Source organism: Nyctereutes procyonoides, unplaced genomic scaffold (genome assembly GCF_905146905.1).
Source record: "Nyctereutes procyonoides isolate TBG_1078 unplaced genomic scaffold, NYPRO_anot_genome, whole genome shotgun sequence".
Lineage (NCBI taxonomy): Eukaryota > Metazoa > Chordata > Mammalia > Carnivora > Canidae > Nyctereutes > Nyctereutes procyonoides.
In genome coordinates, this window is record NW_026575125.1 from 90,733,209 (window position 1) to 90,751,468 (window position 18,260).

The 18,260-nt window shown below is 41.5% G+C and overlaps 1 long non-coding RNA gene across 1 annotated transcript in view; it reads left to right on the top strand.

The window, feature by feature from the left end:
* Positions 1–17,165, top strand: part of LOC129518447 (uncharacterized) — a 32,031-nt gene extending 14,866 nt beyond the window's left edge. Inside the window, exons 2-4 of the long non-coding RNA XR_008666198.1 lie at positions 10,518–10,655; positions 15,303–15,413; positions 15,500–17,165. This is a non-coding gene — a long non-coding RNA (uncharacterized LOC129518447). The remainder of the gene's footprint in view (positions 1–10,517; positions 10,656–15,302; positions 15,414–15,499) is intronic.
* The last annotated feature ends 1,095 nt before the right edge of the window (positions 17,166–18,260 follow it).

The following is an 18,260-nucleotide window of genomic DNA, read 5'->3' on the forward strand; positions in this document are numbered from 1 at the left end:
AAGGACATTGTGGTTCCTTCCACAGTTTGGCTATTGTGGACATTGCTGCTATGAACATTGGGGTGTAGGTGTCCCGGCGTTTCACTACATCAATATCTTTGGGGTAAATACCCATTAGTGCTATTGCTGGGTCATAGGGTAGCATTATTTATAACTTCTTGAGGAAACTAATGAAAATGAAAATACAACTGTTCAAAATCTTTGGGATACAACAAAAGTGGTCCTGAGACGGAAATACATCACGATATAAGCCTCCCTTAAAAAATTGGAAAAAACTCAAATACACAAGCTAACCTCTCATCTAAAGGAATTGGAGAAAGAACAGCAAATAAAGCCTAAACCAAGCAGCAGAAGAGAGATAATAAAGATTAGAGCAGAACTCAATGAAATAGAGACCAGAAGAACTGTAGAACAGGTCAACAAAACCAGGAGCTGGTTCTTTGAAAGAATTATTAAGATAGATAAACCCCTAGCCAGTCTTATTAAAAAGAAAAAAGACTCAATAAAATCACAAATGAAAGAGATCACAACTAATACCAAGGAAATACAAATGATTTTAAAAACGTATTATGCGCAACTATATGCCAACAAATTAGGCAATCTAGAAAAAATGGATGCATTTCTGGAAACCCACAAATTACCAAAACTGGAACAAGAAGAAATAGAAAACCTGAATAGGCCAATAACCAGTGAAGAAATTGAAGCAGTTATCAAAAACCTCCCAAGACAAAAGTCCAGGGCTAGATGGCTTCCCAGGGGAATTCTATCAAACGTTTAAAGAAGAAATAATACCTATTCTATGAAAGCTGTTTCGAAGGATAGAAAAAGGGAGGGAATACTTCCAAACTTGTTTTATGAGGCCAGCATTACCTTGATTCCAAAACCAGACAAAGATCCCACCAAAAAGAATTATAGACCAGGGACGCCTGGGTGGCTCAGCAGTTAAGCATCTGCCTTCAGCTCAGGGTGTGATCCTGGAGTCCTGGGATTGAGTCCCACATCAGGCTCCCTGCATGGAGCCTGCTTCTCCCTCTGCCTATGTCTCTCTGCCTCTCTCTCTCTCTCTCTGTGTGCCTATCATAAATTTAAAAAAAATTTATTTATTTATTCATGAGAGACGCACAGAGAGAGGCAGAAAGACATTGGCAGAGGGAGAAGCAGGCTCCATGCACCGGGAGCCCGACATGGGATTCCATCCCGGGTCTCCAGGATCGTGCCCTGGGCCAAAGGCAGGCGCCAAACTGCTGCGCCACCCAGGGATCCCTCATGAATAAATAAATAAAATCTTAAAAAAAAGAATTATAGACCAATATCCCTGATGAACATGGATGCAAAAATTCTCACCAAGATACTAGCCAATAGGATTCAACAGTACATTAAGAGGATTATTCACCATGACCAAGTGGGATTTATCCCTGGGATGCAAGAGTGATTCAACACCCGTAAAACAATCAATGTGATAGATGACATCAATAAGAGAAAAAAACAAGAACCATATGATCCACTCAATAGGTGCAGAAAAAGCATTTGACAAAATACAGCATCCATTTCTGATTAAAACTCTTCAAAGTGTAGGGATAGAGGGAACATTCCACAATATCTTAAAAGCTATTTATGGAAAGCCCACAGCGAATATCATTCTCAATGGGGAAAAACTGGGAGCCTTTCCCCTAAGATCAGGAACACAAGAGGGATGTCCACTCTCACCACTGCTATTCAACATAGTATTAGAAGTCTTAGCCTCAGCAATCAGACAACAAAAAGAAAGAAAAGGCATTCAGATTGGCAAAGAAGTCAAACTCTCCCTCTTTGCAGATGACATGATACTGTATATAGAAAACCCAAAAGACTCCACCCCAAGATTGTTAAACTCATACAGGCAATTCAGCAATGTGGCAGGATACAAAATCAATGCCCAGAAATCAGTGGCATTTCTATACACTAACAATGAGACTGAAGAAAGAGAAATTAAGGAACAATCCCATTTACAATTGTACCCAAACCATAAGATACATGGGAATAAACCTAACCAAAGAGCTAAAGGATCTATACCCTAAAAACTACAGAACATTTCTGAAAGAAATTGAGGAAGATGTAAAGAGATGGAAAAACATTCCATGCTCATGGATTGGAAGAATAGATATTGTGAAAATGTCTATGCTACCCAGGGCAATTTGTACGTTTAGTGCAATCCCTATCACAGTACCATGGGCTTTCTTCACAGAGTTGGAACAAATAATCTTAAGATTTGTATGGAATCAGAAAAGACCCCCAATAGCCAAGGGAATATTGAAAAAGAAAACCAGAGCTGCGGGCATCACAATGCCAGATTCCAAGTTGTACTACAAAGCTATGATCATCAAGACAGTGTGGTACTGGCACAAAAACAGACACATAGATCAATGTAACAGAGTAGAGAATCCAGAAGTGGACCCTCAACTCTATGGTCAACTAATATTCGACAAATCAGGAAAGACTATCCACTGGAAAAAAGACAGTCTCTTCAATAAATGGTGCTGGGAAAATTGGACAGCGACATGCAGAAGAATGAATCTAGAGCATTCTCTTACACCATACACAAAGATAAAATGGACGAAAGATCTAAATGTGAGACAAGATTCCATCAAAATCCTAGAGGAGAACACAGGCAACACCCTTCCTGAACTTGGCCACAGTAACTTCTTGCAAGATATATCCATGAAGGCAAGAGAAACAAAAGCAAAAGTGAACTATTGGGACTTCAGATAAAAAGCTCCTGCACAGCAAAAGAAACAGTCCACAAAACTAAAAGACAACCTACAGAATGGGAGAAGATATTTGCAAATGACCTATCAGATAAAGGGCTAGTATCCAAGATCTATAAAAAACTTATCAAACTCAACACCCAAGAAACAAAAAATCCAATCATGAAATGGGCAGAAGACATGAACAAATCTCACAAAGGAAGACTAAAGCCAACAAGCACATGAAAAAATGCTCTGCATCACGTGCCATCAGGGAAATACAAATCAAAACCACAATGGATCATGCCAGTTCTTACCTTCTCAGCTTGGAGGAGAGCAGGACCTCCAGGTCACAGCCTTTCCACATTCCAGCGTAAGATTTTATTTTATTTTATTTTTTAAAGATTTTATTTATTTATTCATGAGAGACACAGAGGCAGAGACATAGACAGAGGGAGAAGCAGGCTCCACACAGGGAGCCCGATGTGGCACTCGATCTCGGGACGCCAGGATTATGCCCTGGGCTGAAGGCAGGCGCTAAACCGCCGAGCCACCCAGGTATCCCATCCACTGTGATATTTTAGCCTGCAGATCTCAGCAGGGCAGGTGGAAGCTGAAATAAGCATTTTGAGGGACTGTGAAAAAATGTGAGGCAGGGCTTGCCTTCTTAAGTTAGAGTTACTTGACTCCAAGCAAGCTTAGGGAAAGCATTTTGCAGGTGTCTTCTCAATCCCAAAGACTGAGCCTATACCTGACTCCTTTCTCCCCACTTTCCTTACTCTGCCAATAGTTCAGCTCTACACCATAAAAGAGATGCCCTTTCCTCAGTCAACCCAGGCTTGCCTTCAGCTCCAAAGCTCTGCTTTCCAGGACACTAAGTACCTGAGGGTGTTGCCTGTAACTGTCCACTTTGTGCTACAGACTCAATTTTTAAAACTGGATCCCGAGTTTCACCAGCTTGACAGACCTTACTTGGCAAATGCAGTGGTTATCCTAAGTTCTATGTCTTTATGACATAGCACAGATCTCTAGTCTTCAAAATTGCCATCAATTTATAAAAGGCTGTGGTGGTAGAGGACAACACGTGCTAAAACAGATCCCTGACCCAGGTGGCCTGCCAGTTTCCAAAAGCTCAAGACGAAGGGTGCATGAGAGCAGTTTGCCTAGGTGAAAACTGCTTTGTTTGCTTTTGGGGGTTCCTCCCCTCCCTGCCACAAGGGCAGCTTTATTCTGATATGCAACATAGTTGTGCCCCAAGCACAAGTCTTCCTGACTGCCAGGCCCTGGTATTTTGACCTGTATCCCTTCCCTCTTCTTTTTTTTAATAGTTTTTTTTTTAAGATTTTATTTATTCATGAGAGACACACAGAGAAAGAGGCAGAGACACAGGCAGAGGGAGAAGCAGGCTCCATGCAGGGAGCCTGATACGGGACAGGATCCTGGGTCTCCAGGATCAGGCCCTGGGCTGAAGGTGGCGCTAAACCACTGAGCCACCTGGGATGCCCTCCCTTCCCTCGTCAACTTGTGTATGCTCCACTTCTGATGTGATCACCATGGGCTAACTCCTTAAGGGTTTTGCAATCCTTGAACAACCCTTCAGCCAGCTCCTGTAGTGTCTGTTGAATCCCCTTTAATGTTTTAAAATGTTAGGGCCTGACCAGTCAGTGACATTTCCAGAGTCTGCCCAGCCCCTGTTATGATTTTATATATCCATTGTATTTTATTGAGGTCTAGCAGGCCTATCAAGGGACAGTTTTAGACTATTACCCAGGTGATCCAGTAATACAAGGAGCCATTGTTCTCCAAAGCTCTGCCAGACATAATTATGCCATCTAAACAAATAAGCATCTCACGGTAATTCATATCACCAAAAGCTTTTTCCATCATACTCTTCAAGGTGTCTGTGGCCCCAAAGATGTGTGGAGCCTCCTTTCAAATAAGTAAAACCTAACAGAACAAATGCAGGCTGTTTTGTTTGGCCCAGTCAGACACAGGGATGCAATATAGCACTTCTCAAACATAGTGCTAGAAATTACTGAGTTTCTCCCATTCAGTCTAGAGGTTAATCTGGATGCAGAAAACTCTGTAAGGTGGAAGAAGATGATAGAACATTAGTACCCCTGCCTTGCACCCCCATCTCCTTGCAGTCCTGAGTCTGCTTTCTTCTAACATGAGCTTTCCTTCTTCTCCTTAACATACTTGTTTATCCAGCTAAATGGCAGTTCTTAACCCTGACTGCCTATTATATCTGTGGAGTTTGTTATAAAACATGTATCCCTTGGGCCTCACCCTCCCCCAGAGATCCTAACATTTTCTAAACACCTGGTCTTTGCCCTATGCCCTGCCCTAGGAGTAGAGGCAATTTAGTCATGGTCCCTGCCTCCACATAGTTCATAGTTAAGAGGCAGAGGCAAATATATTAAAAAGTATAATTCACAGAGAAAATATGGCATAACTCCATGTTTTTTTCTTAATCTAGCTTGTTATTCATAAAACTGCCAATATTAGTAAGGTAAACATGGATTTGTTCAATAGGTTCTAGTATATAGGAGGAGGAGGCTTTCTTGGATTCTTGGGTAAGCAATTAAGAATTTATTTTTATTTTTTTAAAGATTGTATTTATTCATGAGAGACACACACACACACAGAGAGAGAGACAGAGAGAGACAGAGAGAGAGAGAGAGAGAGAGAGAGAGAGGCAGAGACATAGGCAGAGGGAGAAGTAGGCTCCCTGCAGGGAGCCTGATATGGGACTCGATCCTAGGACTCTGGGATCATGACCTGAGCCAAGGGGAGACGCTCAACCACTGAGCCACTCAGGTGTCCCACAAATTAAGAATTAAAAAAAACAGTAAAATATAAATGTCCATAGAAATTTTATTTGTAATAGCCCAAAACTGGAAATAACCCAGATGTCCTTCAGGAAATGAATGGTTACACAAACTGGTATATTCATACCTAGGAATACTACTTAGCAAGAAAAAGGAACAATTGACACTTGTGACAACCTGGATAAAATCTCTAGACAATTACTCTGAGTTGAAAAGGCTAATCTCATTCTTGAAATGACAGAATTATAGTGATGGAAGGATGTTCAGTGGTTAATAAGGGTTGAGGAATTGGAGAGGGAGGCAGGTAAGTGTGGCAATGGAAGTGCAACAAACGAGAGCCTGGGTGGCTCAATTGGTTAAGCATCTGACTCTTGAGCTGAAATCAGGGTCGTGGGCTCAAGCCCCATGTTGGACTCCATGCTCCACATGGAGTCTGCTTGTCCCTTTCCCTCTGCTCTTCACCCTGCTCATGCTCTCTCTCTCTCTCTTTCAAATAAATAAAATCTTTTTAAAGAGTGCAACATGAGAGATCCTTGTTGTGATGAAAATGTTCTAGATCTTGATTGTGGTGGTGGTTATGCAAGGGTATACATCTGATAGAATTATATAGAGCTAAACACCCACCCACACACAACACCCAGACACAAATGAGTACATGTATAACTGGTGAAATCTGAGGAATAAGCACTGAGGATTGTACCAATGTCAGTTTCTCGGTTTTGCTACATTGGGGACTGCTGAGGAAATAGTGCATGGGACTTCCCTATACATTTCTTGCAAGCTTCATTGAATGTATAATTATTTCAAAAAAATAATAGGACAAGTTACTAACCAGAAGCCAAAAGGATTAAAAATATTAAACACATTTACAAATGCAAAACTATAAATGGCTACATTAGGAGAAGCTGGGAATATAGTTATTCTTTGATGTTATAAGGAAGACAAACAGTCCTCAGGGAATATTAAATTTAAAAAATAGTTTCATTGTTTTTTCCCAATTAAAAAAGAATGTTTCTTGTGGAAAATTTAGAACATGTAGCTCAAAAAAGGTCATTAATGATCCTGTCATTTGAGATAACTGTTTTCTTCAACATTTAACATATATCTTTCCAGTCTTTTTCTATGTGTGAAATTAAAACAAAAATTTTCACAATCAGCAATAGATGTTCCCTTTCTTTTTTTTTTAGATGTTCCCTTTCTTTTTTTTTTAAATTTTTTTAAATTTTTTTTTTATTTATTTATGATAGTCAGAGAGAGGCAGAGACACAGGCAGAGGGAGAAGCAGGCTCCATGCACCGGAAGCCCGATGTGGGATTCGATCCCGGGTCTCCAGGATCGCGCCCTGGGCCAAAGGCAGGCGCCAAACCACTGCGCCACCCAGGGATCCCAGATGTTCCCTTTCTTTAAAGAGTCTAGTATTGGGGCAGCCCGGGTGGCTCAGCAGTTTAGCGCCACCTTCAGCCCTGGGCATGATCCTGGAGACCCAGAATCGAATCCCAGGTCAGGCACCTTGCATGGAGCCTGCCTTTCCCTCTGCCTCTGTCTGTGCCTCTTACTCTCTCTGTGTCTCTCATGAATAAATAAATAAAAATCTTTAAAAAATGAAGAAGGAAAGACTATCCACTGGAAAAAAGACAGTCTCTTCAATAAATGGTGCTGGGAAAATTGGACATCCACATGCAAAAGAATGAAACTAGACCATTCTCTTACACCATATACAAAGATAAACTCAAAATGGATGAAAGATCTAAATGTGAGACAAGATTCCATCAAAATCCTAGATGAGAACACAGGCAACACCCTTTTTGAACTCGGCCACAGTAACTTCTTGCAAGATACATCCATGAAGGCAAGAGAAACAAAAGCAAAAATGAATTATTGGGACTTCATCAAGATAAGAAGCTTTTGCACAGCAAAAGAAACAGTCAACAAAACTAAAAGACAACCTACAGAATGGGAGAAGATATTTACAAATGACCTATCAGATAAAGGGCTAGTCTCCAAGATCTATAAAGAACTTATTCAACTCAACAGCAAAGAAACAATCCAATCCTGAAATGGGCAAAAGACATGAACAGAAATCTCACAGAGGAAGACATAGATATGGCCAAAAAGCACATGAGAAAATGCTCCGCGTCACTTGCCATCAGGGAAATACAAATCAAAACCACAGTGAGATACCACCTCACACCAGTGAGAATGGCGAAAATTAACAAGGCAGGAAACCACAAATGTTGGAGAGGATGTGGAGAAAGGGGAACCGTCTTGCACTGTTGGTGGGAATGTGAACTGGTGCAGCCACTCTGGAAAACTGTGTGGAGGTTCCTCAAAGAGTTAAAAATAGACCTGCCCTACGACCCAGCAATTGCACTGCTGGGGATTTACCCCAAAGATACAGATGCAGTGAAACACCGGGACACCTGCACCCCGATGTTTATAGCAGCAATGTCCACAATAGCCAAACTGTGGAAGGAGCCTCGGTGTCTATCGAAAGATGAATGGATAAATAAGATGTGGTTTATGTATGCAATGGAATATTCCTCAGCCATTAGAAACGACAAATACCCACCATTTGCTTCAACGTGGATGGAACTGGAGGGTATTATGCTGAGTGAAATAAGTCAATCAGAGAAGGACAAACATTATATGGTCTCATTCATTTGGGGAATATAAAAAATAGTGAAAGGGAATAAAGGGGAAAGGAGAGAAAATGAGTGGGAAATATCAGAGAGGGAGACAGAACATGAGAGACTCCTAACTCTGGGAAACGAACAAGGGGTGGTGGAAGGGGAGGTGGGCGGGGGGTGGGGGTGACTGAGTGACGGGCACTGAGGGGGGCACTTGATGGGATGAGCACTGGGTGTTATGCTATATGTTGGCAAATTGAACTCCAATTAAAATGAAAAATAAATAAATAAAGAGTCTTGTATTAATAGGACTTTAATAATATTCTATCATATGGGTACGGAATGAATATTTACCTAGCCCTCTATTTTGGATAGATTGTTTCAGTGTTTTAAAAAAATATTTAATTTATTTACTTGAGAGAGAGCAAGACAGCACAAACGGGGAGCAGCAGAGCGAGAGGGAGAAGCAGGCTCCCTCCTCAGCAGGGATTCAGGGCTCTATCCCAGGACCCTGGGATCATGACCTGAGCCAAAGGCAGACAATCATCTAAGCCACCCAGGCACCCCTAGATTGTTTCAGTATTATCAATAATTCTGCAATACACATCATTGTGCTTGTATCTTTCTATATATCTCTGATTGCTTCCTTAGTATAAATTCTTTTTTTTAAGATTTTATTTATTCATGAGAGACACAGAGAGAGAGAGACAGAGAGGCAGAGACACAGGCAGAGGGAGAAGCAGGCTCCATGCAGGGAGCCTGACGTGGGACTCGATCCTGGGTCTCCAGGATCACACCCTGGGTTGAAGGCAGTGCTAAACCACCGAGCCACCCGGGCTGCCCAACCTTAGTATAAATTCTTAGGAGTAAAATTATGGGTCAAGGATTATGTAAATTTTTAAAGCTTTTTCTACATTTGGCTAAAGAGCTTGCCAGAAAGGTTGTATAAATGTTCCATCCCTGTTTTTCCAGAGCATGTTTTTGTTGATAATGGTAGCAACTGGGTTGTATGCTGGGTAGATCCACTTTGGCGATTTTTCTTTTCTTTTTTTTTCAAAAAGTATTTTTTAAAGACTTTAATTATTAGAGATTGTGAGCAGGGGGAAGGGCAGAGGGAGAATGAGGAAGGAAGAGAAGCAGAGAGTCTGATGTGGAGCTTGATCTCACGACTCTGAGGTCACCACCTGAGCTGAAATCAGAGTCTGATGCTTAGCTGACCGAGGCACCCAGGCACCCTGGTGGTAATTTTTCTGTTCCTTGATACAGTGCTATAGGATCTAGCCCCATGCTGGGTTCACACTAGGTCCCTAAAAAATATTTGCTGATTTAATATCCTTCATAATACGTTCCTTGAAACTCTTATGTGGGGCATGTGGGAAACAAAATCATCAAAATATTAGTGTGCTTTAACCCTGAATTATATCACTGAACCCTGATACAGAGTATGGCCTTCAGGGAATAGACAGGTACATTTTGATTGGGAGGAAGAACTTGGGAAAAGTTCAGAGGCTCTAAAGTGGGATGTGTGAAAATAAACCTCATTTAAAATGGAGTATGGTGGGGGGGGGGCGCCTGGGTGGCTCAGTTGGTTAAGCTTCCAACTCATGATTTTGGCTCAGGTCATGATCTCAGGGTCATGAGGTCGAGCCTTGAGTCGAGCTCCATGCTAAATAGGAGTCGGCCTGAGATTCTCTCTCTCCTGTTCCTCCCCTGCGTGTGCTTACTCTCCCTTTCTCAAATAAATTAAAAAAAAAAATCTTAAAAAAATTTAAGAATGGAGTCAGGGAGGTAGCCCTGAAGGGGGAGCTCTCACGTATTACCACTTGCTATAAGAAGCATACTTTACCTTCCTCAAGAGGAAGCAGCTTACCTTATAAGACCCCAGCAGCAGGAAGAATTTCTCCTTGCTCAGCAACAGCCCAGCCAGTGAGAACTCAGGAAAAAAGCGCCTCCCAGCTTCTTCCTTTTCCCTCCTTTTTTATTTTAATTTTTAAAAAAGATTTTATTTATTCATGAGAGAGAGAGAGAGAGGCAGAGACACAGGCAAAGGGAGAAGCAGGCCTTTTTTTGTTTTATGACTTCCCCCCACTGCAGGAAGCCCGATGCAGGACTCTATCCCAGGACCCCAGAATCACACCCCAAACCAAAGGCAGATGCTCAACTGCTGAGCCACACAGGCGTCCCTTCCTTTCCCCTTCTTGAGAGCAAGCCCCTCTTCTATTTTCTGGGTTGGCCTGTGACTCGTTGTACTTTTCCTGTTCTGAGTTGTAATTCCTCTGCTATTTCTGAATAAAGTCATTTTGCTGGTAAAATAACTGGCTCTTTTGTTTTTGAAGGTCAACATTATATGGTGATCCAGATGGGACCCAAGGGTGGTGAACCCCAAAGGAACCAACAACCCCCAGAACCCTGTCAAGTACCCACTTCATTGCCTTGTCTCTGCTTCCGTGAGTCATCTTTTTTCTTTCAGTTCGGTAAGTCTCCTCTCGGATCTGAGCTCCCTCCTTCTGGTTGAGCTCTCCGACTTTATTTGGGATCTGCTTAATTTTTTTTTGTTTGTTTTATGAAAGTGTCGTCCTTCCTGGTGAGTACTCTTCTGTTTCCTGAATCTCTGGTTTTGAGTAATGGGTTCTCAATCTGCTAATTCTCTCAGGAGGGTCCTCCTTCTGGGATTCCAGTCAGTTTTACATTTAAAAACTATGGTCCTTCCTCATGTGCATTTTTAACTAGTTGGATCAACTTAACAAAAAATGACTTAGGACTCAGTGGCTGTTATGGGGAACTTTTGATCTTCCCAAACTTGCTTTTCTTAGAACCAAATTAGAAGCTCTAAAATAAAAATAAATAAATAAATAAATAAATAAATAAATAAATAAATAAATAAATAAGCAAGCTCTAAAATAAAATGAACTGAATGGGATACCTATTTCAATTAATATCTTGAAGCTTCCAAGAGTATCCAAGACTCTAAAATCATCTCTTTATAAAATACCATTTTAAATTAACCAAGGTGAACAAACAATTGAAAGAATGCAAAAAAAAAAAAATCACCTTTTCAGGGTTCTTTGTCCCCTGCCCTCTTGTTCTCCAGCCCTATATCTTTTTTCCCTCTGCTTCCTCATTCTGATTCTCACAGTAAGCTTCCCCTTTTCTCAACCTCTCCCTTCTCTGAACCCAGTAGAACCTGCCCCTTTAAAATTACTCTCGGAGGATCCTGATGCTAAGTCCCTAATTTCCCATGTCCCCTGGACTAAGGCTGAACTGAGCTGTAGTCAAATATTTTCTTGGAGTTACTGAAGATCCTCATAGATTTGCCAAGGAATTTTATACAGTCATCCAGACCTACCAACCAGGTTCCTCAGATTTGTATCAGCTAGTTCACACACTTGTTGGCGAAGACCAGGCCCAGCACTGGATGAAAGCAGCTAATTGGAATGATCCTGAAAAATCTTTAGAACTTTATTTTTTTAATACTTTATTCATTTATTTGAGAGAGAGCATGAACAAGCACGAGCAAGTGAGGGAGCGTGTGTCTGCGCGCACACACACACGGAGAGTATGCCAGCACAAACAGGGGAGAGGGAGAAATAGGCTCTCCTGTGAGCTGGGAACCTGACGTAGGCTCGATCCCAGAACCCTGGGATCATGATCTGAGCGGAAGGCAGATGCTTAACCGACTAAGTCACCCAGGTACCCCCCTCTTTAGAACTTTAAATGAGAGACCAACCCCATGCCTTGTATTATGATCAGTCTGGGCAATTACTAAACAGCTTCACCTGGCAGTCTCTAGGGCTCTCCTAAACCTGTTGACTGAAATAAGATTGAGGCTTGCACTCAGAAACCTAGTGAACCTGTGCACAACTATTACAGTCCTCTCCAAATTATTTTTAAGGAAAATTCTGGCCTCTCTATGAATGTCAAATCCACTCAGGTACCCTTCAATTCTGTGTTCATTAAAGAGCTGAACTGGGATTTTTCCCTTGTAGTTAAAGGATGAGGATGGAATGGGAAACTGTCTACTTCAGATTCGGTTAATTTAGCAATGTGGCCCACCCACATCCCAGAGAATTCAACTATAAGGAAGACCACTAAAATCCTTAATTTTCAACTCCAACAAATGGAGGGCCCCTGAAATAAAACCAACCCCATCTTGGTCTCTGCTATTGTTGCAAAAAACCAGGACATTGGAAGAAAGATCGTGCCAAGTGGAAGCATTCTAGATGCCTTCAGCCCTCCAACAAGCCTTTCCAGGTCCCTCCAAACTCCTAGCTACAGGACTCCAAAGAACTACAGGCGCTCTTCCCAATCCTTCCTCTCCACCAGCTTGGAGAAAAAACTCTCTAGATTAGGGATGAATGTCTCTGTGTCCTTATCAATACTGGAGCTACACTCTCCGTGTTCATCCTCACTCTTATTAAACAGCCCCTGCTCAAAGTACTGGAATGGTTCAAGTTGTGGGGCTCTCTCACAAAACTCAACAGGTTTCTATCTTTAAACCAATTCCTTCTTGTTTCCTTTAAGAGATACTTATTCCTTTCTTCTTAGTTCATCTGCCCCATTCATTTTTGGGGGCTGAGATTTCTTAGAAAAATAATGTATTGGACTTTTTTTCCTACTGAAAGGGGGAGATAATTCTAGAATTTGATAGCAACAACTGAAATTGCCAACTAGGTGAATCAGATGACCCTTCAGTATCTTTTATTTTTTCCATCAAATTTTTCACTGTGATTGATTTCTCTGTGGATAAAGCCAGTCGATTATCCCTTTGCCTTTTGGGGAAAGAATGCAGTGTACCTGGAGGGTAATACTCGTGGGTTTTGCTCAGTCTTTCCTACTTTTCCCAAATTACCTGAAAGTTCTGCTTTATTACAATACTTAGGCAGCTTGCTTCTCTTATCCCCTTCTCAGGTGTCTTTGCAGGGACAGCATCCATCCATTTAGGCTGTTAGCCTTAAAGGGACACAAAGTTTCCAAGGAAAAACTACAGTTTGTTCAGACTCTGGTTTGATATTTGCAGCACCTGAGTTCAGAACAAAGGCTACATGTAGATTCAAATAGGCTTCATGGCATCCTGAACTTCCCCAAACTATGCCAATTATAAGGTTTTCTCAGGCTAGCTGGCTACTGTGCAAAATTGGATTCCAAACTCTCTAGCTGTAATAATCTTAACCCTGCCACCATTCTTCCTTCTTTGCGGCCAATACTCCTCATGACTCTTGGACTCCTCATGATGGCTTACAGAATACGCCTTTGGATAACGCAGACTTTTGGTGGTTACCAAGAGCTCTTATTTAAAAGGTGAAAATAGTAAATATTATGTTGGCTATGCTATTACAACTTAAAAAAATTTTTTTAGAAATTTTAATTTATTTTTTATTTTTAGACATTTTAAAATTTTATTTTATTAAAAAAGTTTTTTAAATTTAAATTCAGGGATCCCTGGGTGGCGCAGTGGTTTGGCGCCTGCTTTTGGCCCAGGGCGCGATCCTGGAGACCCTGGATCGAGTCCCATATCGGGCTCCCGGTGCATGGAGCCTGCTTCTCCCTCTGCCTGTGTCTCTGTCTCTCTCTCTCTCTGTGACTATCATAAATAAATAAATAAAATTAAAAAAAAAATAAATTTAAATTCAACTTGCCAACATACAGTATAACACCCAGTGCTCATCCCATTAAGTGCTCTCCTTAATGCCTGTCACCTAGTCACTCCATCCCTCCACCCTCCTCCCTTCTGCAACCCTTTGTTTCCCAGAGTTAAGAGTCTCATGGTTTGTCTTCCTCTCTAATTTTCCCTCACTCAGTTTCCCTCCTTTGCCTTATGGTCCCTTTCACTACTTCTTATATTACAATTGTTTTGAAGTTGTCAAGGCAGCACCTTTGCCCTCAGCTATCTCAGCCTAACAGGCTAAATTATATGCTCATGCTTAGACCTACATTTTAGCCAAGGGCAAAACTGCAAATATCTATACTGATAGCAGGTAGGCCTTTGGAGTAGCTAACGACTTTGGAATGCTATAGAAACAGTGAGGCTTCCTTACTTCTAGTGGGGACAAAATTAAAAATGGCCTTTATGTTCAGGAATTATTAGATGCCATACTCTTGCCAGGTGCTTTGGCCATTATCAAGGTCCCTATGCATTCCAAACTGGATTCTTTGGAAACCAGAGGAAACCACCTTGTTGATATTTCCACAATAGATGCTGCTCTCAAAGGAACCAACAAACAAATCTCTGTCATGGTCCAAAGGGATGTTCCCCTTTTCAAATGATAATCTAGAAAAATTGACTAGAGATGCCCAACAATCAGCCCCAGGAAAGGAAAAACAATATTGGAAACCTAATGACTGTAGGTTTGATTGAAAAAAGAAAACTCTAGGTTGGGCCAAATAATAATCCAGTGCTGCCAGAGACTCTAAAGTTCCCATTACTGACTAGAGTACATGTCATTGGTCTGCTGAGAAAATGAAAACCTTTTGAGCCAATACTAGTGAGTAAATATTTACAAGACCATGGAGTGACTGCTTTGCTTGCCCCACCTGCCTGAAATATAATTGAAGGAAACTTGTCTACACCGCTCCTGGACACTTTAAGATGCCCAATGGACCAAAGTTTGGAAGAAGTGTTTTATTCAACTTCCCTCATCTCATGCCTATAAATATGTCTTTGTAATGATTTGTATGTTTATCAATGGACTATTTTTGTGGCTAAAATCCTACTAGAAAAGATCATCCCTACCAGGGTAATCCCCTTTCAAACTTCATAGTGACCAAGGGACTTGCTTCAGCAGGTTTGTGCTGTTAGGCCATTGTTACAAAACTTCCACTGTGCTTACTACCCTTTATCCTCAGGGCAAATCAAACATACTAATGGTACCATTAAGCAAAATTTGTAGAGATCCTTCAAATACTCTGGCCAAAAGCCCTGATGTTAGTTTTCCTACTTATTAGGTCTACCTCTTTGGAACCTATAAACTCTCACCCTTTGAGATAATCACAAGATGGCCAGTGTAGTTGGCTCCTGCTTCTTCTGATCCACAAATGGTAAAGGGGGATATACTTCAATATTGCAAAGACCTAATTGCTTCTGTTGAGAATAACCATGCTTTAGTAGAACAATCTTTCCACAGTGCATTCCCCGGAGACAAAGACTTCAAACATCACAGTCCAGAGATTTCATCTATTGGAAAAGATATCTCCAGAAAGACCCTCTTGAACCCTGTTGGAAAGGCCCCTATCAGGTACTGTTAACCAACCCCTGTGCTGCCAAACTCCAAGGAATGACTCTTGGAGCCATGTGTCACATCTTTTTCTTTTTTCTTTAAAGATTTAACTTCTTAAGTCATCTCTCCATCCAATGTGGAGCTTGAACTCATAACACCGAGATCAAGAGTCGCATGCTCCTCCATCTGAGCCATCCAGGCATCCCCCCACCATGTGTCACACCTTAAGGAAGCACAAAACCCTGATTAGATCTGCACACCAACTGCATACCTGGAATTAAAGATTTCCAGGAATTGAAGCAGACAGCCAAAGGAGACAGCTTTCTCAAGATGACTGGACCAGACCTGTATACCATTTCTTGCTGTTGGTTCTTAAACCTTATTTCTCCCCTTTCTTTCATGATCTAATCTATTGCAAAAGCAGAACCTTTCTGACTATTGGATCTGACACCAGAAATTTTGATTCATTCTTCCCTATTTATTATTTGTTCCCCTGCACCCAAGGGAAATACAAACAAGCTAACTCCTCTTTGCAAGGCTTTTTAAAAAGAGTTTTGTTTATTTGAGAGAGAGTGTGTGACAGAAAGCAAGAGAAAGCAAGCAAGCAGAGAGAGGCAGAGGGGGAGAGAAAGAGTCTGAAGCAGACTCCATACTGAGGGTGGGGCCTGACTTGGGGCTCAATCCCACAACTGGAAGATCATGACCTGAGCTGAAACCAAGAGACTGATGCTCAACTGACTGAGCCACTTAGGTGCCCCTGCGAGGCTTTTAGAAAAGACCCCTTTAGGTGGGATGGTTCCTTCCAGAAGTTCTCATCTTATTCTATATAATTATTTTTTTAAAGATCTTATTTTTAAGTAATCTGTGCACCCGATGTGGGGTTCAAACTTATAACTCTGAGATCAAGGGTTATAAACTCTACTGACAGCCAGCTAGGCATTCCCTCTGTATGATCATTTTTTAAAGTAGGCTCCCTGCCCAGCATAAAGTCCAATGTGGGGCTTGAATGCATGACCCTGAGATCAAGATCTGAGCTGAGATCAAGAATTGGACGCTTAACCAGCTGAGCCACCCAGGCTCACCTGTATAATCATTTTTAAGCTTTATATCTGTTGCCTCTCAAACCTTTGTAGAAACGATGTGCCCAAATAGGATGATGCAAGCTTAGCACTTCAAGATGATCTTCAACATTTATCTCAGATTGGAAGTGCCTGATAGTTCTCCCTCCTACCCTTCCCCATACTCATATGTGACCTCAGGGATTTCCAATCTATGTACTTTCCCTGATATGGGACATGACAACCAGGAAGAGTCCTTTCTGACACCAAGGGGACAAATCCACTAAATATGAAAAACAACAACAACAACAAAAAAACAAAAACAAACCCAGCACAACCCTGACTTTTGATTAGGAATCCTTTTTGAAGAAAGACCTTGATCGAAAGGGAGAAATGTCAAAATAAAGGAAACCTTATTTAAGATGGAGTCAGGAAGCCCTGAAGGGGGAGCTCTCATGTATTATTACTTGCTGTAAGAAGCCTCTCACATTTCCCAGTAAGAGCAGCTTACTTTATGTACCCCAGACAGAGGAAGGAAGAATTTCTTGCCCAGCAACAGCCCAGCCAGTAAGAACTCAGTGAAACAGCCCCTCCCAACTTCCTCTTTTCCCCTGTAAATTAAGCCCCTCTCCTGTTTTCTGGGTCTGCCTTATTTTGCTTGTCTTGAAGTATCATTCTTCTGCTATTTCTGAATAAACTCATTTTGCTGGTAAAATAACTGGCTCTTTTGTTTTTTAAGGTCAACAAATGCAGAAACCACCTGAGGTTTCTGGGAACAGACCGAAGGCGTCTGAAAAACTGAAGTTTGCTGGGGAGGGAGGTAGTGTCTGAGGCATTATGGTAGTTGTTGTGGGGGGTGGGAGAGATCAAAACTCCTGCCAATTACCAGCTTCTCACTACCCCACTCCTTTAAGCTCTCAGGATGTTAATTGACCTAGTGTTTTTTATGTAAAATATTAGTGTACAAAAGTCTCCCAGCAGAAATCTGGGCATAATTATACTGAGTTGTGCTTTTACTTTTTGGAGGGGTGGTATACGAGTTTCATCTAAATCCCCCCCCCCCTTGTGTCATCCATGTGTATTACTAGTCAAGTGGGACCAGTGGCCAGAGGTCTGGGCTTCCCCTCATTGATGCTCCATCCACCCTGTGCCTGAAATACAAGTAGGGTGGGCAACCACACAGGCCCCAGGACTCTCCAGCAGGAGCCCATCATAGTTTTAGGAAAGAATAGGCCATGGCTGCCTGTATTTAATTACCAGATGTGATTAAATAATAAAAATATGTGAGCACTCAAATTATACCAGACTCTTCTTGGATGACTTTATGTCATCTCAGTTAATCTTTCTAACAACCTGGTAAGATAGATCCTTATCCCCATTTTACAGTTGAAGACATGGACTTAATTAACTTACCTGAGTCACCCAACTTGTATGTTGCTGATTTAGGATTTGAAATTGGATTTGAAACCTCATCCATCTGATTCCAGACAGAATCAAACTACTGCCTGATTTGAAACACAGGGTGATGTGCTCTTCCTGAATCCATTTCCTGCATCACACATCTTATTTTCTTAGATTCTACCATTTGAGATTCAATCCTTTGGATTCTGAAGGCTTTTCCTACCCCAAGATCTCTTTTTTCGAGGTACCTATCAAAAGGAGCAGCAATGGCTTAAGCACATTAGATAGCATTTGAGTGGAGGAAAATTGGTTATTAGCTAAGTTCCCTAAACAAAGGACACAGGCGGTTGTTTCCTCAAGGTAATCAGTTTTGGCAAATCAGGGACACAAAGGTCCAAAGAAGAAG